General features: G+C 36.7%; 1 long non-coding RNA gene across 1 annotated transcript; it reads right to left on the bottom strand.

The window, feature by feature from the left end:
• Nucleotides 1-327: 327 nt before the first annotated feature.
• LOC144376227 (uncharacterized) lies at nucleotides 328-23,333 on the bottom strand. Its single transcript, XR_013436466.1, has 5 exons — nucleotides 22,720-23,333; nucleotides 15,766-15,827; nucleotides 8,367-8,544; nucleotides 7,307-7,462; nucleotides 328-4,258 (listed from the first exon to the last, which is right to left on the bottom strand). It is a non-coding gene; the product is annotated as an uncharacterized LOC144376227 (long non-coding RNA).
• Nucleotides 23,334-25,089: the final 1,756 nt, after the last annotated feature.

The following is a 25,089-nucleotide window of genomic DNA, read 5'->3' on the forward strand; positions in this document are numbered from 1 at the left end:
TGAAAACTTTTTCAAAAATGTAACCCTTATCAAATAAGTCTGCAGTCAAAAATTTGTTAATAGAAATGAGGGCAGATACCACTAGAAGATGAGCACTTCAGTATTGATAAGGATCATGGGTTTGTGAAATAGAAGAGATAAAGAATTCTGTAAGAACTGAGCTTAACTTGAAGGTTCCTCCCATAGAGCGGATATTGATTCAGAAAGGCTCTCCATCCTGGTACACATGAGACTTTCTAGAAAAGTCAGGGTTTCAACACAGTTGCGACATATGGCCTGTGTTTGTCAGATTTTCATCACTGTGACAAAATACCTGAGAAAAACAACTTGGAGACAGAAATATTTATTTTGGCTCACAGTTCCACAGATTCCAGTCAGTAGTTGCTTGGACCCAACTCTGGGCTTTTGGTGAGGTAGAATGTCATGGCAGGGAAGGTGCAAAGCTGCTCAGCTTGTGCTGTCATGAAGCAGAGAGAGCAGAGGAGAAGGAGCTGGAGAAAGATGTAGTCCCTAAGAACACTCCCTTCAATAGGTCCCACTTCCTAGAGTTTCCACCACCTCCCAATGGTCCAGTCAAATGATGAAACCATCAATTAACTAATCTATTGATGAGGTCAGAGCCTTCATGACCCAATCACTTCCCAAAAGCCCCACCTCTGAACACTGCTGCATTGAAGACAAAGCCTTCAATACATAAGACCCTGGGGAATATTTCAGATCCAAAAAAGGAGTGACAGGCTTAAGGCTAGGGGAGAAGTTACTCCAACTTCTATAGAGAAACACAAGTAAAATATTAACAAAAATGTGAGAGCTGCTGTGTGTCAGGATCCATCCTAAGTCATTGGGATGGTACAAAATTGAATAGAGTTTCCACCACGCTCCTTCTCCTCTGCTCTCTCTGCTTCATGACCTTATGCAAGGTATTTACTGTTTGATTAGTCAAGAGCCACAGAAAAGCAAGCCATATTTCAGTATCAATGAAAGTATTAAAAAAGAATCAGGATTGAACTGACTCATTTTGAAGGATGGGAAGGCATCTGCTTCATCAGGGCTTTGGAAATATCCAGAAACACCATCTACAGAAAAAGAGGAAAGAATGCACAACCACAGGTCCTTTCCAAGAAGGTCTCCTGAGTTTCCCTTCGCAGACTAATGGACAAAGACACTGCCAATCAGACTGACTGTGTGTGTATCAATATCAGAGTAATGCTGCATATCTTCTAAATTAAAAAAAGGATTCCCTATATTTTAGAGAAACCAACTGAAATATTTACAGATGAAAGAATTCCAGGACTGGGATTTGTGTCAAAATAATTTGTGTCAGGGGGTGACACCTGGCCATGATTTGATCACTGTTGAAGCTGAGTGATAAGAAGCCAAGTAATGATGGAACATATCTGAAATTTTTCACACAAAAATTTTTCATAAAAAGTTATTTAAAGTATGAATTGGGAATTAATAAATTACTGAATATGTGGAAGAAGAAAAAAAATTTATAAATGATTATGCAATATTATAGGGCTCTCATTGCAGCAAGTCAAAAACAAAAATAAACTTCTTGAAAATCATTTTAACATATGACTACAAGATCTACATCAAATGCTATATCTCCCATAACTGTGTTTGGCACAAAGAAACTGAATCTACCATATCTCTGGGGTCCCAGGCCAATTTATAATCTGTTTTACAAAATGCTAGCCACTGCCCTATAGTGGATCCTGAAACTAACTTGTGGATCCTGATTTTTTTTTATATACATCACAATAGAGGAGTGCATTACATTCATAATTTTTTTGCATTACAATTCCTAATACACCTTTATACCACAGTTTATCAAATCTCTGTTTTTATATAAGGTATGTTGATCCAAATTCACATCTTCATACATAAATTTTGTATAATGATGATCGTCTCCTTCCACTATCCTTGCTATTCCCATTCTCCCTCCCTTTTCCCTCCCACCCCTATTCCCTATCTAGAGGTAATTTTCCACCCATGTTGTTCCTCCATACCTCACTTTGAGTCACCCCCCCCTTATCCTGATTTTTAAATGAATAAGTATAAATACAATAGAAAAGACATCAGGTATGACAGGGTAAGTGCTGTTTGTAGAACTTGTGTTTCTATGTGTGCATGCACACACATGCACATGCATGCAGAATATGTATTTGGTTTACTCTCAATTATAATATCCAGAGGGGGTCTGTCAGATCATGGCATTCTCTTCTAGAACCATCTAGGGATGCCAATCTCAGTGTAATAGCCCAAGTCCTTATGAGGGCCAACAAGGCCCACCATGATTTGCCAGCCTCCTTCCTGTTCACTCCCATGTACCTCCCTCACTCTGGCCCCATTGGCCTCGTTCCTGTTCCTGGGACATTCCAGGTATATTCTCACTTATTGCTCCCTCTGTCTGTAATGCTGTTTCACAGATATGGGCAAAAAGGTTCCTTCCCTCTCAAATGTCACTTTCTCAGTAAAGCCTTCCCTGACTACACAACTTAAAATTCAGACCTCGCTACCTGTGGTATTTCCTATCTCACTTTCTCATATTTTTCTCTATAGAACTTATCACCTTCTAATATACCAAAATGAATTACATACAATACAATTATATATGAAGATGCATATACATACTATAGTTTCTTATTATAGTTTCTTTATTTACTATCTCTCTGTTTAAAAACTCCATGAGACACAGAAATTTTGTCTATTTTATTCACTGCAGTAGTATCTATCACATCTAGAAAATGGTAAATACTCATTAAATATACATTGAATGAATTGTGCATTTGTGTGAGTGAATGCGCCTTGGATTGTGATATAAAATGTATTACTTAGTATGAGTCATATTCCAAGAGGTTTATATGACACTGCCCTAGGGCATGCTTGTAATATCCCTGGGCTTAGTTAGAGTGTGGGTTGAAGAGCAAATGCAAAGCATGCACCCAACAGTCCTTTACATATTACAGACTGAGTGCCAGGAGCAAATGATGCCCAGGGTAGCCACTATTTGAAATATGTGTGTATGCCAAAGGGGACAGCTATGCTCCCTTGGGGGAACTACCACAGTATCTTATATTAGCAAAAGGAAATAGGCAGAATCAGAAAAATTTCAAAAACCCTTGCAGATGATCTAGTCCAACCTAATAATTCTACAGATGAGCATCAAAGTTACAAAATGATAATGTCATTTGCCCCAGGGCTCAGAGAAAGTAAATGCTGAGATAGAACTATTGTAGACTTGGGTCATGTGACTTTTAGCCCAGGAATCTTTACATCCCTTAGCCTGCCCTAAAAATGAGAAACACAAACCTGCTGTCCAAAAGCTGTTTGGGGCCTGTTCTCTTTTATTTGCAAATAATCTAAGATTTTCTCTATTTAGGTGCCAATCATCTATTCTATTGGAGACTTGACAGTTTGCAGGGATCTCTGTTTTAAAAACAAAGAGCTGCTAATGATAACTACTTCTCCTAAATAAAAGCCTTAAAAATTCCTTGCCATAGCAACCAGAAGGGGTTGAATCATCGATTATTTTCCCCTGGCTTTCTAACAATACAGTTCCAGCTTGTGTCAGGCCCATGGATGTTCCCCTGTCAAGAATCAAAACCTTTAACACACACTGTCCCATTTTTCATTAGGGCTAAAGAGTCTTTCAATTTTTTAACTAATGGACTTATATTTTTCCATAACCATACATAAAGCACTTCAAACCATCAAGCACTAACAAGTGAAAGCAACACATCAGTAAAAGCTGTCATTCGCCTTAATTTGGTAGGGAAGTAGCTCACATTTTCAGGGAGCGATATTATTACAAAGGAAATGGTTGCAATAATCATTTGGTCCTTGGCTAAGTTATACCAAGTCCTTTGATTGGGAGAAGATATGTGTCTTAAAACTGTTTTTTGTGGTGGCCTGTTTTAGTCAACTTTTTAACTGCTGTGACTAAAAGACCTGACCAGAACAATTTTAGGGGAGGAAAAATTTATTTGGGGGCTCCCGGTTTCAGAGATCTTAGTGCATGGACAACAGGCTCCATTCCTTGGGGCTCAGAGTGAGGCAGAACATCATGGTGGAAGAGTATGGGGGAGGGAAGTGGCTCACATAATGATCAGAAAGCAGAAAAAGGTGTCTCCACTTGCCAGATACAAATATATACCCCAGGGGCTGGGGATGTGGCTCAAGCGGTAGCGCGCTTGCCTGGCATGCGTGCGGCCCGGGTTTGATCCTCAGCACCACATGTTGTGTCCGCTGAGAACTAAAATATAAATATTAAAAAAAAATTAAAAAAAAAAAAACAAAAAAACCCAAAAAACAAATATATACCCCAAAGCCACGTCGCTAATGCCCCTCTTACTCCAGCCACACCCCACCTGGCTCAGTTAATCCCATCAGGGCATTAATTCACTGATTGGGTTAAGGCTCTACAATCTGATCATTTCCCCCTCTGAACCCTCTCACACTGTCTCAGGACACCTCACATCGAAACCATAACATGGCCTCGAAACCATAACATGGCCTTAAGAGATTCTAAGGTCTGAGGATATTCATGACCTACCTGTGGAAGACATTTCTGTTCCTCTTTTCCCTCCTCCTTAACAGAACCCTGTTCTGTCCAGTTCCCACTCCTCACCAGAGGCTAACCCATCCCATTCCAGGAAGAGATCATGGCTGCATGAAGTGCATCATGGGAATCCTATTTCCTTGCCAGTGATTGGTTCATATCTAAGTATGTGACAAAACAATAGCCAATGAGGCAAGGGCAGGTTTGCTGGAGAGAAGATGTTTCTGAGAGTTTTCTCGTTTTCCACAGAGAGAGGAGGAAAAGAGTATCCCTTTTCTGTTTCTAGTTTTGATGCCAGGGATTGTTGTTGCCATCCAGACACCATAAGGAGAGGGAGAGGCTGAGGACAAAGCTTACCCACCAAGACAGCAGAGCTGGGAGAACTGCAGAGAAGCAGAGAGAGCAAGATGCCAGCTCTCAGAACCATGCTACCTGGGCACTTCCAATTAGGGTTTTCTGTGTTTGCAGCTGAAACCTAACCCATAGAATAATTACAGCCTCGTCAGGAAGTGGGAAGGTAGTTATACATGTTGCTGTTAGCCAGAGAAAAAAGTTTGAATGGATGACAGATTCCAGGAACACTGATTCTTTTGTTACAGATAGCTTAGCCTGTGACATTAAATTAGAAGGAGGAGCAGGGCGCTGTGGTGCATGCCTGTAATCCTGGCAGCTTGGGGCGCTGAGATAGGAGGATCACTAGTTCAAAGCCAGCCTCAGCAATGGCAAGACACTAAGCAACTCGGTGAGACCCTGTCTCTAAATAAAATACAAAATAGGGCTGAGGGTGTGGTCAAGTGTCCTGAGTTCAATCCCTGGTACCAAAAAGAAAGAAAGAAAGTCTTAGGAAGATTAAGGCAGAGGCCAGCACAGGGCATAATACCTGTCCCATGTGTGTGATTGGAGACCAGGGACAGTCATATTTCACCCAAGTGAGGACAAAGAACAACAAATCCACTGTAGCCATGCATCATTCCTACTTGGCAATGGCCCTCAGCATTGCACACATGAAGCACTGGATTTGATCCTCGGCACCACACAAAAATAAACAAACAAAATTAAGATATTGTGTCCATCCACAAGGACAAGGCATAGTTGAAAGAGCTCATCAAACTATTAAAATGTACTTATTAAAGCAAAAAGAGGGAATTGGAAAGGGGTATATATCCCCCAAAGATAAACTTAAAATAAGGCTTTTTACACTAAACTTTTAAAATTTGGATTCATCAGGACTTAGTGCTGCGGAAAGACATATGTATCCAAAAAATGTACATAAGCCTAAGGTACTTTGGAAAGATATTCTAACAGGACAATGGAAAGGTTCTGACCCAGTGATTGTCTGGAGTCAGGGTTCTGTTTGTGTTTTTCCACAGGGAGAACAGCAGCCGATTTGGATTCCAGAGAGATTAACTAAAGCAATTTCTACAGACCAAAAAGACGATGATTTGACTCAAATCTGTAACAGCTGATATCCAGAGCTCCAGCTTGGCACTTTGGTCCACTTATCCTTTTGGACACACATTAACTTTGGACTGTGGCCATGCATTTTTTACTCAAAAAGGAATCTTAATGCAGGACTGCATGAGACTGGAAACAAAAAGATTCCAGGGATTTTTTTCACGATTTGGTCACTGAAGGAGTAACTTTTCTACCTTCTGAATTTATAAAGATTGGAATGACTGGGGCTGGGTATGGTGGTGCATGCCCATAATCTCAGTCACTTGGGAGGATTGCAAGTTTGAGGTCAGCCTTTGCAACTTAGTGAGACCCTATTTCAAGATAAAATTTAAAAAGAGACTGGAGATGTAGCTCAGTGATAGAGTGCCCTGGGTTCAACCCCAGTGTCCCCCAAAAAAAGAAAAAGAAAGAAAGAAAGAAAAAATTGAAATAACTAAGTTAAACCAAAGAAATCTGAAATACAAGGAAAAATTCTAGTTGTTTGATTTGGAAGAAATCTTTTCCCCTTTCTCAACCTCCATTTCCTCATTTGCAGAATAAGTGGAATGTTTTTCTAAGGGCTCTTTATGGTTTTATGATTCTGTATGACGAATCATTGCCATCACTTGATGGAAACTTTATTAAAGTTATTTTACTTTGATCTGGGAAAGATTTTTTTTTTAATTTTTTTTAGTTGTAGATGGACACAAAACCTTTGTTTTATTCATTTGTGGTGCTTAGGATTGAAACCAGTGCCTCACACATACTAGGCAAGCACTCTAACCCTGAGCCACAACCCCAGCCCCAACCTGAGAAAGATTTTTCACAAGACTTTTTCTTTAAACTGGGTGTGGTGGTATACACATGTAATCCCAGCAAATCAGGAAGCTGAGATAGAAGATCACAAGTTTTAGGCCAGCCTCAGCAATTTAGTGAGGCCCTAAGCAACTCACCAAGATATTGTCTCAAAATAAAAAAAAATGGTTAGGGATGCATCTTAGTGCTATTGCTTCCCTGGATTCAATCCCCAGTCTCTCTCTTTCTCTCTCTCTCTCTCTCTCTCTCTCTCTCTCTCACACACACACACACACACACACACACATACACACACCATTCTTCTATATTTCCACAGGTTCATTTTCCACTCATCTTTCAAACTGGGTGCAAAGTTCACAGTGCTCTTGAAACACTTATCAATTTCAATTCTAGCTTAAGGTTATCAGTGCATAAATCTGTTCTTCCCTAAGCAAACTAAAGACCAAAGCATAGCTTCTTTGTTGCTTGCCAGGTCTGGCTCCTTGGTTTCACCTTTATGTTTCCTTGAAGACAATGCTCTAGGTCTCTGCCAGAAGGATCGTCAGTGAACAATGCAAATCCAGACTGTAAAGGCTTCCTCATTCCTGTGTCCTGGTTCAAAGTATTCAAGAATTCTTCCACTGTGGTAGAAGCATCAAACCCAACTACCTGAGCAGAAATAACAAAGTAATGCTATTAATAAAGAGCATATGTGTTTGAAACAGAGACGTCAGAGTAGGGAACAGGTCATGCTTGATGCATGATTAATGACAGCACGCGTTTCTGCAGGTGTTTTAATGTTTTTGTCCCAAAGCTCCACTGGAGAAAATTAACAAGATTACCTCAGTAGTCAGCTTGCTGTATGTAAGAATTCAGAAACCTCAGCTACAGCCACAACAATTCAAAACAGAAAGATCATTTGATAGCTATCAATACCTTTCAGATATTATGTACTTACCTGTTAGAAGCAAATCAAAAAGTACAATACAAAATGCAATCTTTAAGTAAATAAAAAAATAAATAAGAAATGCTTTAAATAAATGAACACTTTCATGTATTTAATGTTTGTTTCTTTAACAGGCAGTTAAGTATCTGAGTTCAGTGATAAAAGGCTATGGCCACAAATACAATTGCTGGCTTCAGAGCATGTTTCCTTCAGTAAATAAGTGACATCCAGATCTGAGAGTTGGAAGGGCCTGGGAAAACTTTCCCAGATAAGTCCTGAGTTTTGGAGACTTTAAGAGAGACTAAAATTGTACATGCTCAAACGTTAGTAATTATTTCCTTACCTCTCAGGGATACTTATGGGGAAAAAAATCTTGACCAAAGTATATTTGATTTTCTCCATCACAATTATAATGGCAGTGAAATCCATTCCTTTTGTGGTTCAATATGGATTTGTTTTCAGCATGAATCCTCTTTAGCAAAACTATTTCAAAACTTAGCTGTTTTGATAAAAGATCTAATATACTTGCAGGTTTATCAATGCCAGGTACTGACCAAGCTAGGTATTCTCATTTCCCTAGGTTTCTTGATCAAGCACATTTTTATTACAGTAAAAAGGCCAACACACCTGATATATCCCATTCATGAAGTGCACAGGAATACTGAAAGACAAGGAATAATGATACGGGTTTCGAAGAAGGGTCGAAAGAATTTCCATTCTCAAGGGTCTCGCTTTTCGATCTCCATTTTGTTGGGTTCTTTCTACACATCGCTGGCAGTAAATGGCATATTTCCCACATTCTGTCCTGTAATATAAAACTTAAGATAAAATCTACAAATAAATTTAATTATGACAATCTAATCAACACATCCTCAAGAAAACTTCCCATCCTGTTCATTATTACTATGTATTATAATAATCTTGACAATAATTTTCCTTTTTCAATGATAACATTAAATCGCTGTCATGTTTCTCAAATTCCAGTACCTTTATTTTTGCAACCCACCAACTCAAATGTCTCTATAAAGTATTCTTCAACTTTTTTGTATTAATCACAAAGTGGATTTAAAACTACCAGTCACTATTCAGTCAATATATAGTGATTGTATTAACAAATATAAAAAAGTTGTTGTATAAAGAATAGTATGTGGTTACTTAAACATGATGCAGCAGAGTTCTCTTCTTATCAAGGTTGATGTTACATTGCTAAACAAGAAAGAAGATGTCTTCTAACAAAAATTTAAAAATATTTTCCTTCTTTACCTTATAAAAATATTAAGCTAAACAAAACCACTAGGGTGAACCATGTAAAAGCTGAATCAAGATCTTATTTTTCCTCATTTGCATGTAATATGAAAATTATGTGTGATTTTCATTTTGTTTATAAAAGCAGATTGACAACACCTTTAAATATATTTATAGTCAGGTGTTTTCTGACAACCCAATGGTGTCACCTTCTGTCCAGGGGGCTCAATAACTGCTACAGAAATCACACGATTTTTATCATAGGGCCCCTAGAATGTGTTATGAACTACAGAATATTTTCCTCTTATTTCCAAGTTGCTTTTTGTTTTGGGGTTTATTTGTACTAGTCCCAGGGTCTATTTAAGCAACCTAACATGAACCTCTTGGTGAACAAAATGATCCTGGGGAAACCTTAGCTGAGTGCCCTGAGTCCCATTCTATGAGGATTTTAAATATTTCTTTCAAAGGAGTGAAAATTCTGATGTAACTCAAATACATACAATTATAAAAGGAGGAAAGACCATAGGACATAGAAAAACTAAATGGTCAGCCAGTAAAAGGGGAAACTAAGAAAAAAACACTTGGTTTCACTGAAGAAGCACCCCTTAATGCTAAGTTATCCATACTTGAAATGACACAGACTTTTCCCTTAAAAATATTTTGATTGCAATCTTCCACAAGATTGGTAACATATAAAAGGAAATATTTCCAAGTTCCACATAAATAATAACTAAAGGCTTTCTATACCAAATTTTGTTCACATATTCTAAAAAGGTACCTGGCAGGTTTTTAAATACTTATGATTTATTGTAGACTTTCAGAGCCACATAAATAATTCAGCCCACTAGTTTTCTGCACACCTGGAATCTGCGTTCCTCTTTAGGTGGAGCCCAAGGAGCCACAGGAAAGAATGATGGGGAAGGAAGAGGCCAACACAGAGTGCCAAGAGCTGCCAGCCCTGGGCAAAGAGAATCACTGTAGGTTAGACACCATGCCATCAACAGCCGTCAGAGGACTATGGCTGACAGCTTGGGAGAGCCACGTGTTGGTGACTGTCTCCACTCCACGTTTGCTTCTTTCCATATACATTATTTAGAGCATTTAACTACTGGTTCAGACAATGGAAGGATTTCAAGTGTCACCTTCCTCATCCTTTGTCTTTCAGAAGGGTAATACTCCACCTAGCATAAGTACTCACACACTGCAAGTCCTTTAACCCTCAACCCTGGGAAGAAATACCTAATATTTTTCTGTACTCAAGTCTGACCCACATACAAATTGGGAATGAGGGAGATGGCCCTTGAGGGAAATATAAACTAACACCACCTTCAGCTAGATCTGCAATGAATAATTGATCAAACTAATTTAAGACAAAAAAATAGTGTCCAAACTGATAAAGCTTTTTTGTACTCTGGAATTCTGCTTTCTCAGTATGTTCCTATCTAAATGCTACAGAAAGGAGGAGACAAAGAGAAAGGGCTGACTTGATCCCAATGTGCATTGTGGTCTGATGAAGATGTTCCATGTGCTCCTTTACTAGAGTGATTATGGTCATTTCATTTTTTAGAGAAACCTTCTGTCTTTTGAACTCAGTTTTTCTGGTGAATTCACAATTGGTTCTGCATACTTAAATTCTTTTTTTTTATTTTCTTTTTTTAGTAGTAGATGGACATAATAATATTTATTTATTTATTTATTTATTTATTTATTTATTTATTTATTTGGTTAAGGTGGTGCTGAGGATGGAACCCAGTGCCTCCCACATGCAAAGCAAGTGCTCTACCACTAAGCCACAACCCCATCCCTTAAATTAATTTTTTTCCTTATCATTCTTGTTTCATCTACCTGGAGTTGTTTTAACAGTAGTGATGGTGGAAATGAATGTGACTCCCACTGAGGACAAGTGGCCATTTGAACCTTTGATTTCAGTGTTCACCATGGCTGATAGACTACTCCTATAGTCTCCAATTGCATGGGTCCTTCTTATGTGTAAGTCATAATGTAAAAATATGTGTCAGGCTCTGTTTTAATATCTAAAGGGTTAAATCTGATAGGCACTGTAATCTCTTTAATCTCCTACCTGTGAATATAAAACACCTGGTTAAAGCTACCACAACTTTGTTTCCTGTTTTATGTATATTTATGCATACCTGTGTATTGTATGTCAAATCTGTATGTATCAATATATTCTTTACATAGTACCAGAATTGGCTTATAGATATGTGTGCACCCATAAAAGTTCATGTGAAATTTCAACAAAAGTCAATTTAAATTGATAAAAGCAAAAATGTCTTTGAAATTACTAACATAATTTTCTAGTGTACAGTCAATACAAAACATTAGTTTCTATAAAATATTTGAAGTTTGATATCCATTGCTTTAAAGGATTTTTCTTTGGTGGGAATAACTGGTTTAAAATGTTAACTAGGTTTATGTGGTACTCTGGCTTCACAGATAATGTAAAGTTCTTAACTAAACATTTCTTCATAAATGTATGTTAAGAGATATCCAATTATTATTTATCAAGATATTTTTTTATGTTTGTTAGGGAAATCCTAAGTCTTAAAAATTAGGATTTGTGCCTGTTTTAAGGTTGTTTAAACAATTACTCCATAACTGGTTAAGTAAGTAACTGATATTTTAGGTTATTCTTATATAGTTGATACCCTAAATATATGTGGCTAGAGATATAATATATACATCTTAGAACTAAATGGTTGAGATTTGCTAAGTGTTACGTAAGAAATTTATAAAATTAGAGCTTATGTAGGTCTAATATAGGCAAGCTGACCAATAAATGCTGTCTTTTATACACTGTCCATTTTCAAACCTGGCTTACATTTGGTTGCTTTGAGTAACTTTATAACTGTGCCTTTAGTGTTTTGCAAGAATTCTACTTCTGAGTTAAGACAAAAAGCCATCACCTACAGGACAGATAGGATATAATGCTGATTTCCCAGTACCAAAGTCAAAACCCATTACTCCCACTTTAAGATTGGTGAAACTAGTCTGCTGGATGTTTAAAACCATGGAGATCAAAGTCAAGTTGTAAAAGATATAAGGAAAACCCAACCAATATCTTGGCCCTTGCCAGAACTCAGGAAACAATGGAACTTCATTTACAGCCATGCAACTCTGGTGAGTCACTTGACCTCCTGAGGACTCTAGAGAAAAGAAAACCAATCGATGCACATTCTGCAAAGAGGAGGGTCATTGGAGAGGGAAGTGTCCCTGATGCTTACAAAGGAAGCCACATATGGTCAGCAAGACTCTAATCCATCCTGGCAGATGGCATAATTGGTAGAGGAAAGCTAAAGGAGCCAAGACTCTTCTCACAAGTTCCCAAGATTGACTCCTGATAAATCTTAGCTGACTCCTAACAGTAGATATGAACAAGGTCAATTTTGATCAACTTGGTCTTGAACACCTGGCAGAAGAGTGTAACCAAAGCAGTCATATAAGGAAGACAATGTTTTATAACTTAAGACATATTATGGTGTCAGTTCTTTCAAGTAAGTAAAACTGGGAGGTTATAAAGGAGAGGATTCTTTTATATCAGTGCCTGATAACCATTCTGAAAATCTCCTCCAAAGTGACAAATCTATTCTAAGTCAACTTGAGAACTAAAAATCTTCCTAACTTTTTCTACATAGATAAGCTCAATGTATTTTCCATTGGTATTATTTAGCCCCTATATTTATTTATATTACATTTAAAAGATGTAACATGACACATGGAAGTCGAAACCAACTTTTCCAAGGAAGTCCTACATGATAGCTAAAGCAGGGGATATCTCAACCAAACAGGTACACTAATGAAAAAGCTGTTTTACAAAAATAAGATGGCATTATAGGGGCTTGGGGATTCACATCAGTTGATAGAGTGCTTGCCTTGCATGCACAAGGCCCTGGGTTCAATCCCCAGCACCACACACACACACACACACACACACACACACACACACACACACACACACAAATGGCATTATAGGGCTGGGGTTGTGGCTCAGAGGTAGAGCGCTCACCTGGTATGCGTGAGGCACTGGGTTCGATCCTCAGCACCACATAAATAATAAAGATATTGTGTCCATCTATAACTAAAAAATAAATATTAAAAATGGCATTATGTATCTTTAACTATAGCTGAAGAGAATGCCTAAGATATTATAGAAACTAAATATTTTTCTAACAACTCTGCTAATGTTTCTAAAGTCTTAAATGACCTCCACTCACAAGTCAGTGTCATGTTAAACCCCACCTTAAGCTTTAATAAGTTACTGATCTTCATGGTTTTCAGGGACTTGATAATAACAAATTGAGTTTGTGCTAGTTGTTCATGGAAAATGTTACTATCTTGTTTATTGCTGCCTTAATATGATCTCTGCCCTATATATGGTTCATCCAATCACCTACCAACCAGACTGCCCTGATGTTTGAGACGCTCAAGCTATAAATGGCATTACAAATGGAATCCAAAACCAAATCCCCCTTCTACTGGAGGCCTTTGAAACAGGCCAGTAGAAGGACCCTGACTGCCATCCCCTGCCCTTTTCAGCCTGAAATAGCCAAAGTAGTCTTTGCCCTTTCCCCTAATGGCAGTTTGGGGCACTTCTTCAGGCTGAGAAATGGCATAGTCCACTGGCTGCTGAGCTGCACAGGCAGCCCAACAATCCCTGCCAAGAAGCTCTTGTTTAAGCATTGGAGGGGCAGAGTGGAGGCCGAGAGCTCAGGCAGCTGTGAGGAGCCAGCCATGCTTGGCCCGGCCTGTGTCAATGGCAGGTCAGCACCAAAGTGAGCCAGGGTGAGCTGATCTGTCACCCCACAGTAGCCAGGACTGGGCATGGTGTGGATGCTTACTGCAGAAGCCCACTCCATGCAGCACAGCAGATCTGGAACCTCTAGGCACGCACAATCTACTGACCTCAACCCCCTGATTCCTGATGAGCAGCAGGAAAACAGAAGTAGGGCAGACCTGAATCGCAGGGCTAACCAATAGTGTTAGTGCCTTTCCAAACCCTAATTAGTAAATACTGAACTGAACCTCTAACTTTTTCTCTTTTCTCCTGTTTTCCATCTTTTTAAACTTTTTTCTTCTACTTCCCGGCAACTTTCCTTAAGTTTATATTCCAACCCTTCTATTAAGTCTGCCTTTTCTTCTATCATGTATTTAATTTCCAAGAGTCCTTATTTCCTCCTGAATATTCCTTACTTCATGGAGGCACTGTCCCTTCCTTTCTTTCTGAAAATATTAAATGATAGGATTTTGCCCATCTTGTTTTTCTTCCTTTTCTATATATGGGCAATGTTTTTCTGATTGTTCATTCTCTTTCATGTTACAGGCTTTTCTTTGGATATTCAGTCCATGAGAAGCCATTTGGGTTTAAGGGTGAGGGACTAAAAGGTTGATTAGAGGCTTTAACACATATATTGGGTTTGCTGACCATGAACTTCAACACAAAGTGATCTGGCTAGATTCTGTGTTGGGGAACCACTAATGTCAGCATCATTATTTCTTTCCTTCTGGACTGATAAATGAGTTCCAAGAGATTTCCAATATCCTCTTAAAGATTAGAGGCTGGCTGCTAGTGAGAGGAGGTTGGGAGTGAAGGATAAGTTTATTATTGCAAAGGTATATATTCACTCAACCCCTCTGTTTTTGGTGAAGCAGACTGATGGAAAGCACAGGCTAAAATAAAGTGTGGCGTGTCCTGAGCTTCTTTCCTGCTGAGGTCTCAGTGCCCTGCATAACCCTGTAAAAGACCTATAGGAGAAATTCTGTGTCAGGCTGAAAATAGTGGGTACTAATGGAAATTATGTGGTCCTTTAAAATAAGCTAATTCCCTTAAACCTTCTCACTTCCCCCCAGATGCCAAATGTCCAGCAAATAAGCATTTGCTTTCTGTTAAAAAAAAAAAAAACTTAAAAGTTCTTCTCTTACAAAATTGAATAAATTGTTTGGAGCACACTCATCCAGCAATTTTGGTATTTATGAGCTTGCCATCTAACAAAGAGTCTCCTGCCCACTCTCCCAAAAGCAAAAATTGATGAGTAACTAACAATTAGTGTACAATTGTCACCCAACTTTCAGATGTCCCATTCTTAAATACAAATAGATCACCAAAGATCATCAGACATTTGAGAAAAGTTTTCTACCTGAACAACAACAACAAAAAAAAATATTGAAAAATAACTTCAGGTGAAAGAAAAAGAACTCAAAGAATAAAAGATAACTTTTTTTTTAGAAATTCCAATTAGACTATATATACAATGGAACATTACTCAGCAATAAAAGAGAATAAAATCATGGCATTTGTAGGTAAATGGATGGAGTTAGAGAAGATAATGCTAAGTGAAGTTATCCAATCCCCAAAAACCAAATGCCAAGTGTTTACTTTGATATAAGGAGGCTGATTCATAGTGGGATGGGGGAGAGGGAGAATGGGAGAAATAGACGAACTCTATATAGGGCAGGGGTTGGAGGGAAAGGGAGGGGGCATGGGGTTAGAAATGATGGTGGAATGTGATAGTCATTATTATCCAAAGTACGTGTATGAAGACACGAATTGATGTGAATATACTTTGTATACCAGATATGAAAAATCGTGCTCTGTATGTGTGATGAGAATTGTAATGCATTCTGCCGTCATATATAAATTTTAAAAATTAATTTAAAAATATGGTACTGAAAAAAATATAAATATAATAATAATAAAAAGAAATTACAATAAGAATTCAGAAACCAGGAGGGGCTGGGAATGTGGCTCAAGCGGTAGCACGCTTACCTGGCATGCGTGTGGCCTGGGTTCGATCCTCATACAAACAAAGATGTTGTGTCTGCCGATAACTAAAAAATAAATATTAAAAAAAAATTTCTCTCTCTCTCTCTCTCAAAAAAAAAAAAAAAGAATTCAGAAACCAGGAACTTTCAAATACATTACTTCATAGTCATACCATGAAATAGAAACTGTTATAAAGATTATGCAAATTCATATTGCTAGAAAGTAACATAGCTGAGATTTCGATTTTCATGTTCTCATTCCCTAGTGTTTTTTAGAAAAACCACAGTTGTTACAGTATTTATAAACCACACAGACAGTGTACAGTAACGAAAAAAAAAAAAAAAACTATATGAACATCAGTCCCAAATACATAAAACCACAAAATTCTTAGCTGGAAAGCATTGGTCTTTATTTCTGTCCTTTGCTATTCTTTCAGCTTAGGAATCTTTTAATGGTAACTTATGAACATTTTAACAGTCATAATAACAACAACTTTAAGTTACATGTTTTTAGAGAACCTATCAGAGAAAGAAACACAGGGAATGAGGTTATTGGCTGGTGATATAATTCATCTATCTATCTATTTATTTATTTATTTGTCTGGTTACCCAGGATTGAACCAAAAAAAAGTCTAAATTTTGAGTTTGAGATTCTAAGAGAGTTCTACCACTGGATAGGAAATAGTTAAATGCTCCCTTTTTAGATGTTAAGTGGGCCAATTACTTATATAATAATAGTAGAGGCTGGAATGATGAATACTACCTAACAAAAACTCAGTAAATATTTGTTGAACAAATGAAATAAAAAGAGCAAAATGAATAAAGGAAGGAAGGCTTCAACTCTTTCCAAAAAAAGAAAGAAATTTAAAAACTAGTACAAACACCAATAAAAAGAAACCATCTATATTACAGAATCATAAAAACTGAATGCTTCATATCACAATAATATAAATATACATTATTTATCCAGTAAAGCTTAGAATGCATTAAAACCATCAGGTAGAATAAAAGGCAATACTTTCATTTTGATTATTTTGTTTCAAAGTCATTCAAGCTGGAAAATAATTTTGCAAAATACTCAAAAAGGCAATGTAGGACATATTCACATAAGTTTTTACCCTCACAATGTAAACTATAATGTAAACCTTGGATCAAGTCCACAACTGTTCCATACTAAGCCAGTAAAAGAAATCTGAAATGATCAACTGCCCCATATCAGATTTTAGACAAAAATACAGTAAGCATTTTATGAACAGGCCACTTACACAATAATAAAATAAAGCAGCAAATTCTAAATCTCATGCTTGATTTAAGTGCCCTCTGTAACCAGAGTGAACTTCGAAACAAGTATCAGAGGGGAATTTGCCAGTGAGCTTGGATCATATCACCACTGGGCATAATCCTCAGTGATCATCTCATTGTTATAGGCATTGTGCACAAATAAACTTGTTCAATAGATTGGCTAATTTAGGTAGAATCTTTAGGACCTTCTTACTCACTAATGTAAACAGCAACTCCCCACCAAGAATTTCTTCCCCTGATTTTCCCCCATAGACATCATGAAAGACTATCACCAAACATTGTTTTAAATATTTTTTAGTTATCAATGGACCTTTATTTTATTTATTTGTATGCAAGCCCAGTGCCTCACACATGCTAGACAAGCACTCTACCACTGAGCCACAACCCCAATCCTATCACCAAACATTTTTATAAATTTTGTTAAAATAATGTCACCAGGTGTGGAAGTGCACACCTGTAATCCCAGCAGGTTGGCAGGCTGAGGCAGGAGGATCGAAAGTTCAAAGCCAGCCTCAGCAAAAGCAAGGCACTGAATAACAACTCAGTGAGACCCTGTCTCTAAATAAAATACTGGGGATTTAAAATAAATAAAATACTAGGGCTGGGGATGTGTTTCAGTGGCTGAGTGCTCCTGAATTCAATCCCTGATGATCAGATAGATAGATAGATAGATAGACAGATAGATAGATAATGTCATCAGCCAATAACCTCAAATATGACGTTCAAATTAGTCTGCAAAATCTCACTGAAATCTATGTCGAATTTCTATCAAGAACTGTGCAACATTAGGTGAGCCAACAGAGTAACTGAGAGGATATACAGTTTAAACAGGTTAACAGTGATATTATGCTGGATTGCTGAATGAAAGCATATGCTCTGCTATCCAGGGACTCCTTATTCTTAGGAAGCATTCCTGAACCACCTCAGGGGAACCATATTCATGAAAGAAAGACCAAAGCAGAAAATCCCAGATGGCCATGCTGTGTCAGGTAAAGGCAGAAGCGTTAGGTTATGTGGGCCATGCTGATGCCCACAGGAAAATTTCTTATTTTTCTCCTTTTTCTTTTCAATGAAAATCTAACTCATAGGAAAGATCACTGTACTTCACCTTGTAAAGAGTTCCCCTTTTCCTCCCTGACTCAGAAAACTAACTATAATATTATAAGGTAGAAAAACTACTTACAACTCAGCTTCCCTGAAGAGTTTATATTTGGCATACTAAAGATATTTCCAACACCATTCCTGAAATTCCTCTAAAGACCTCTCCCACTTACAGCAGCATTTGCCCAAGACTTCAATAAGGCCTTTTTTCCACTAGCTTTAATATTTTAACTTTCTTGAAAATAGTGATGGGGGAAAAAAAAACAAGTGCCAAAGTAATTTTCTAAAAATCTCCTATATTCTACTCCATCTTCAAAATAAAACAAATCTATAAAATAGAAATTCATCTTTAATTCTAAAATACTCTCAGATAATCTCATACCTTTTCCCTTACAAAATTCAAAATGTCTCCTATCAATCTGTAATTACATTGAAATTATCTCCTCATACACTTAAACAGCATGCCTAGATAAAATGGTACAAGAAAGCCTGAGGATTGTTGCTTAGAGGTAGAGTGCTTGCCTAGGATGCTTAAGGCTCTAGGTTTGATCCAAAGAGGGAGGGGGGGAAGGAAAAGGAAAGAAAAGAGAAGAGAGAAAAGGAGGGAAGGATGAAAGAGGGAAGAAGAGAAAGAAAGAGAAGGAAAGAAAAAAGTAATGAGTCATTTCTATGTGCCAGGTACTCTATTAACTGCATTACAATAAATCTGAAAAATCGAAGGTTTAACGACAGCTCTGCTGTGTAATGCTGGACATACTAATCAATTACACTCAGTCTTAATATTGTTAGATTGTGAGAATAATAATTACCTCAAAGGGTTACTATGGGGTTGAAACTAGCTAATGGCTGTAGTTAAGGCTTGGGAGCCATAGCTAGCACCTGGCATGAGCTGCCTAGAGCCAGCATCAATAAAATGGAACCAGAATCAGAATTGTTGCAGGAAGAAGAAGCTGGCCCCAATTCCTGGCAAAGAGCTGAAGAATCAAATTAGTATTCTCTTAAGAATCTTCAGCCTTGGGGCTACATCCATTTGGGGAGAAGGCATAGAGAGTATTAAGCAGAAACCTTGGGGCAGACTGGACTTAACACAAAAACAAAGGTTGTGGATGGGAACAGACTAGTCTCAGGAATGCAACATTTGCTTCAAGTTGGCACTTAGAAACAGTGCAATAGGGTTGTTCTGAAAAATATGTAATGCTTTATAAATTTTTATTATTAAATACATACACACACACTAACACACATAGATACCTATCCCCACCCAGAGATGAATTTATATGATGCATGACTGAATAGAAGACAGAATAGATGAGAGGGCAGAAACATCAGAAAGAGCAAGGAGGGTGGTAATAAAACTAGATCAGAGAGGCCATATAAGGTGACAGCTAATCATTTAGGCTTTAAAAACCAAATGCCAGATTCAAATCTTGGTTCCATCACTTATCTTTCAGTGTAAACTCAAACAAGTTAAATAATTTTCCTGAGCCTAATTTTCCTCCTAGGTAAATGCAGGTAATGTTAGTACTTACGCTCATAAGATTGTTGAAAGTATTAAAAGTGTGGTGTGTGTGTGTGTATGTGTGTGTGTGTGTGTGTGTGTGTGTGTGTGTGTATGGCACTTAGAAGAATTCCTAGCACAGAGGAAACATAAGTTTCCTAATTTATAAAATGGGGACAATTAAATTTATTACCTCACAAGTGATTAGACAAATTAAGTAAATTAAACCTATAAAGTGCTGAGTGCATATTAAATCAATAAATATTAGCCATTTTCCTTAAAATATGGGTGGGTACCAAAAAGAAATTTTAAACTTGGGAAAATATTTCATAATGGAATTTAACAAAGTATTGTGAGAATTCTTACTCCCATTTTAATGCTGAATATATTACTAGGAAACCATGAGAAACTTGGCATACTTATCCATTTTCCAATATGTAAAATGCATCTGAATAATTCCATCTCTTAGATCTGTCAAAGGATTCAAGTTACAGATATGAAATACAGACAAAAAAGAAAGAAAAGAAACAACTAAAAAAGCAATTTTAGAATAATATTCCTCTTGAGTACTCATTTACTGACAAAGAAAATTTATAAAACAAATAGCCTAAAGATTGGTAATCAGAAAGCTATTTATGAGGCTGGGGTTGTAGCTCAGAGGTTGAGCGCTTACCTCACATGTGTGAGGCACTTCAATCCATAACATCACATCAAAATAAATAAATAAAAATAAAAACATTGTGTCTATCTACAACTAAAAAAATACTTTTAAAAAGCCATTTATGGGGGCTGGGGTTGTGGCTCAGTGGTAGAGTGCTCCCCTCACACTTGTAACACCCTGGGTTCAAACTTTAGCACCCCATAAAAATAAATAAGTGAAATAAAGGTATTAAGTCCAACTACAACTAAAAAATAAATATTTTAAAAAGCTATTTATGGTTTTACCTACAGAGAAAACACCACTTTTATAATTTAAAAGATGGGCACTCAGGGGCTGGGGCTGTAGCTCAGTGATAGAGCCCTTGCCTAGTATGTGTGAGACACTGGGTTTGATTCCCAGCACCACATATAAATAAGCAAATAAAATAAAAGTCCATCAACAACTAAAAAATACTTTTTAAAAAAGCATTCTGTCCATCTACAACTATAAAAAAAATTTTAAAAAAGAAAAAATAATTCTCAGTACCACATAGAAATAAATAAAATAAAGGTCCACTGACAACTAAAAATTTTAAAAAATAAAAAGATGAGCAATCAGAGAGACACTTGCTGCAATGTGCATTGTAAAGAACAGAACAAATGTTGCCACAGAATTTAAAAGTCAACTAATTGAAACTCAAATGAGCAGAATTTTTATTTAGTCCATATGTAGACTAAGACAGTAGAGAAGTCAAGAAAATTCTGAGGAGGTGGTTGTGGTCAGCAATGTCAACTGCTCAGAGGCCAAGGCAACAATTGGCAAGTGTCCACAAGATCTAGCAGGATTTAATTGGTGGATCTAGACAAAATAATTGTATGAATGGTTGGGGTTGTAGAAAATACTAGATAAATCACAGCACAACACAGGAGAGGACATATATAAAGAGCAAAAGACAAAGATTAGTCATTAACCTTGACTTAAGATAAGTTTTCCCTATTTGGAGGTATTCAAACTGAGATATTTTTCTCTGAGCTATAATTTATTCTAATAGCAGTAGGGTACATTGATATTAGGGATTTATTCTTCAAAGACTATTACTGGTTTATCATTAACCCAAAGTGAATAGGATAACCTTAGTCTTTCTACTGAAAAGATGTTAAAATACAAAAATTTAAGAAGATATATATGAAAATATAAATGGGATGATGTTTCACTATATTTTATTAAACTACTTATCAGAGATTCTTGGCCAACAATGAAGATTTAAGACTTTGTTTGGAGATGTGATATGGGTACCAGTATCTATCCCAAAAGATTATGTGGACTAGGGTTTAAGAAACCACCTGGAAATTCTTCTGCTGAGTCCTGACTGACCACAGATATCATTCATCCAAATATATATCCAGGACTGTCTAGAAATATAATGTGAGCCATATGCATAATTAAAATTTTCTAGTGCACACATTAGAAAGTAAAATAACAGGTAAAATTAAATTAATATTGTTCAATTAACCCAATAACCAATGTAGTATTCAACATAATCCATAGAAAAATTATTGCTGAGATAAATTACTTTCTTTCACACTAAATCCTTGAAATCCGGTATGTATTTATATTTCTATGTGAACTACCCTCATCTGAAATGTTCAATGGCCATATGTGGCCAGTGACTTCCATATTGAACAAATATAGACAGCACAGATCTAAAGTCCAGATCACCTGGAATCAAAAACATAGGCTGTCCTGTTTACATATGTAATTGTGACATAAAGAAACATGTTTGGCACATAACTAGCCCTAAAAAAATATGTGTTAAATGATTGAATGAATGATTGTGCTGGGTTTATATACATATTTTCAAAAACAAAATTCCTGTGACACAAAATTCTAATTGCATTATTAGAACTATTAGGAAAAACATATAATTATATTAAACTTAATTCTCGTCTCAATAATAGTTTAATGATATACAGTTAATAAGCACAAATTTCCAAACAGGTACATACTTTTCAAATACATTATAAACACATTTTACTGTCAATAGGGATTTGGATTCTATAATCACTTTAAAATGATATTCTTAAATATTTAGCAATTTAAAATGCTATTAAATTCCACTAGCAAAATCAAATGAACTACTTTTCTCTCCAGAATGAATGAATGTCACATTCATAACTTACACAATTTTCACATATTCCACTAATATTTGCAAATAAAATGTTTTTCATCCACTGCCCAATTTACCCTAACAGTGGAGAAAGAATATGCCAAATGTAGCTTCAAATCTTGGCAAATAGTTAAATTATACTATTTTACAAAAGGCTTAACCCCCAAAATACTGAGTTTATTCGGTTATACATGAAAAGGGCCCAGAGTACAGCTACTCTTAGTAACAAAGGATAGAGAGAAAAGCTTACCTTGTCTGCTAAAAGCTCTGGTATCTTGCTTGCTTGAACTCTAAATTTCATAAGCTGAGACTCCAGAGCTGCGCATCGCTCTTTCCAATCTATTGGTCCTTCTGGATCAGAAGGCTCTGCCATAATTATTCTAAAAAAGAAAGCATTCAAACAGCATAACATTAGCACTTAAGATAATCCATTAAATCAACCAATGCACCCATCTAATAATATCCAGGCACAAGTTTTAAATCCTAAGATAAATTTCAGAAGCTGGTGTATTTTATGGAAAGAAATGAATGAGACAGGAGGCCAGGGGTGGAAGCCCCACTGTGTTACTTACCTTTTTTTTTTTTTAGTTGTTGTCAATGGACCTTTATTTATTTATATGCAGTGCTAAGAATTGAACCCAGTAACTCACACATGCTAAGTAAGAACTCTACCACTGAGCCACAACCCCAGCTCCTCAAATTCAGCTTTTTTTAAAAGAAATGTATTTATTTATTCTAATTTGTTATACATGACAGCAGAATGCATTTCAATTCATAGTACACATACAGAGCACAATTTTTCATGTCTCTGGTTGAACACAAAGTATAGTCACACCATTCATGTCTCTATACATGTACATAAGAGTAATTATGTCCATCTCGTTCCACCATCTTTCTTACCCCCATGCCTCCTCCCTTCCCCTCCCTCCCCTTTGCCCTATCTAAAGTTCTTTCAGGGGCTGGGGATGTGGCTCAAGCGGTAGCGCGCTCGCCTAGCATGCGTGCGGCCCGGGTTCGATCCTCAGCAGCACCACATACCAACAAAGATGTTGTGTCCGCCGAGAACTAAGAAAAAATAAATAAATGTTAAAATTCTCTAAAAAAAAAAAATAAATAAAGTTCTTTCATTCCTCCCATGCTCCCCCAGACATCCCCAATATGGATCAACATTCACATATCAAAGAAAACTTTCGGCATTTGGTTTTTTGGGATTGGCTTACTTCACTTAGCATGATACTCTCCAACTATATCCATTTACCTGCAAATGCCATGATTTTAATTCTCTTCTAATGTCTCAGTTTACACAATCTGGAAAAAGAAAGATGCTGACAATCACAAACTATCCTTCTTCACTGGTAAGTTGTGAGGAACAAATTAAATATTTGCTATTTCTAACAGAACTCTGGATAGTATAATAGCACAGAACAGAGTACTATTATTATTTTAACTCTGTCCAACAGATAGACTTTTAAAATCCATAGCTTATAATTTTACCACACTCTTAAATTTACAGAAGTATCATAGTTTGATTCAATTGGTAGCACAATAAAATAACATAGAGAAACACCATACCAGAGCTACAAATATATATTAGATTTGTTCTAAAATTATTACTTAGCACCACTCTGAATTTGTCCAAGAAAAGGCTATCCTTCAAGCCAGAAATCCTTTGGCATATTTATTTAGGTAAGTTATGATCCTGACAAGTGTGCATAGTTTTTATTGGTGTAAGAAGAGAAAACCTATAAATATGAAATTTGGAATCATCTACATTAATCTGGTCTCAGTATTTTCCATGATATTAACTTTCCTTTTGGAGGAGAAACACTATAGGGAGGAAGACAAGAGGCCAGGGAACTGGTTTTTAAATAGGTGTTACTTCATTAAGCATGGTTGTTTCTGGCTCTGAGATTCATAAAAGCAACTTTAAATGTTGCTCTTTTTTTCAGTGCTGGGAATCAAACTCAGAGCCTCACACATGCTAGGCAAATGTTCTACCAATGAGGTACCTCCTCAGCCCATTGTTAATGTTTTATTGAGTTATTAAAATAAAAGGTTTAAATAATGTATTTCTGAATTGTCCTTGCTATGAACTGATAAAATTTGCATTAGGAATGGATCTCCTGCAGAGCCAAACCCTAGACATGAGGAGCATGTTACCCCTGGAGGGTCCTGAAGTTGAAAAATGTTATTTTATTATTTTATTTTATAAAAATACAACCAAGTTTATTCCCAGTATTTAGTGTCATTTATCACCCTCCCTAAATCTATACCAACTTTTAAAAAACTGTGTGCTAATAAAATCCCACTGAAAGATTTTCCTAGCATAAGTATTGCTTTGTGCATAATGTACTTTTTTATATTAATACTGACATTATCATTCAATCTTTTAGAAACAAATAAATACAAGCAGAATTGTTCTATGAAGGCTACAACTTTTATTAAAAGTATCCCACCATGTCAAAGCCTCCAGATACCTTTCAATCCCAGCTATAGTTTAAGGAAAGTTCATCATGGTAGAGCTGACATCATTCTCTTCTTGTTTCTTTGTGTCTACAGCATCCTTGCTTCACTGTTTTATCCGTGTTTTGTTTGTTTTTTAGAATATTAGCCTTGTAAA

Source organism: Ictidomys tridecemlineatus, chromosome 3 (assembly GCF_052094955.1).
Source record: "Ictidomys tridecemlineatus isolate mIctTri1 chromosome 3, mIctTri1.hap1, whole genome shotgun sequence".
In the NCBI taxonomy this organism is placed as follows: Eukaryota; Metazoa; Chordata; class Mammalia; order Rodentia; family Sciuridae; genus Ictidomys; species Ictidomys tridecemlineatus.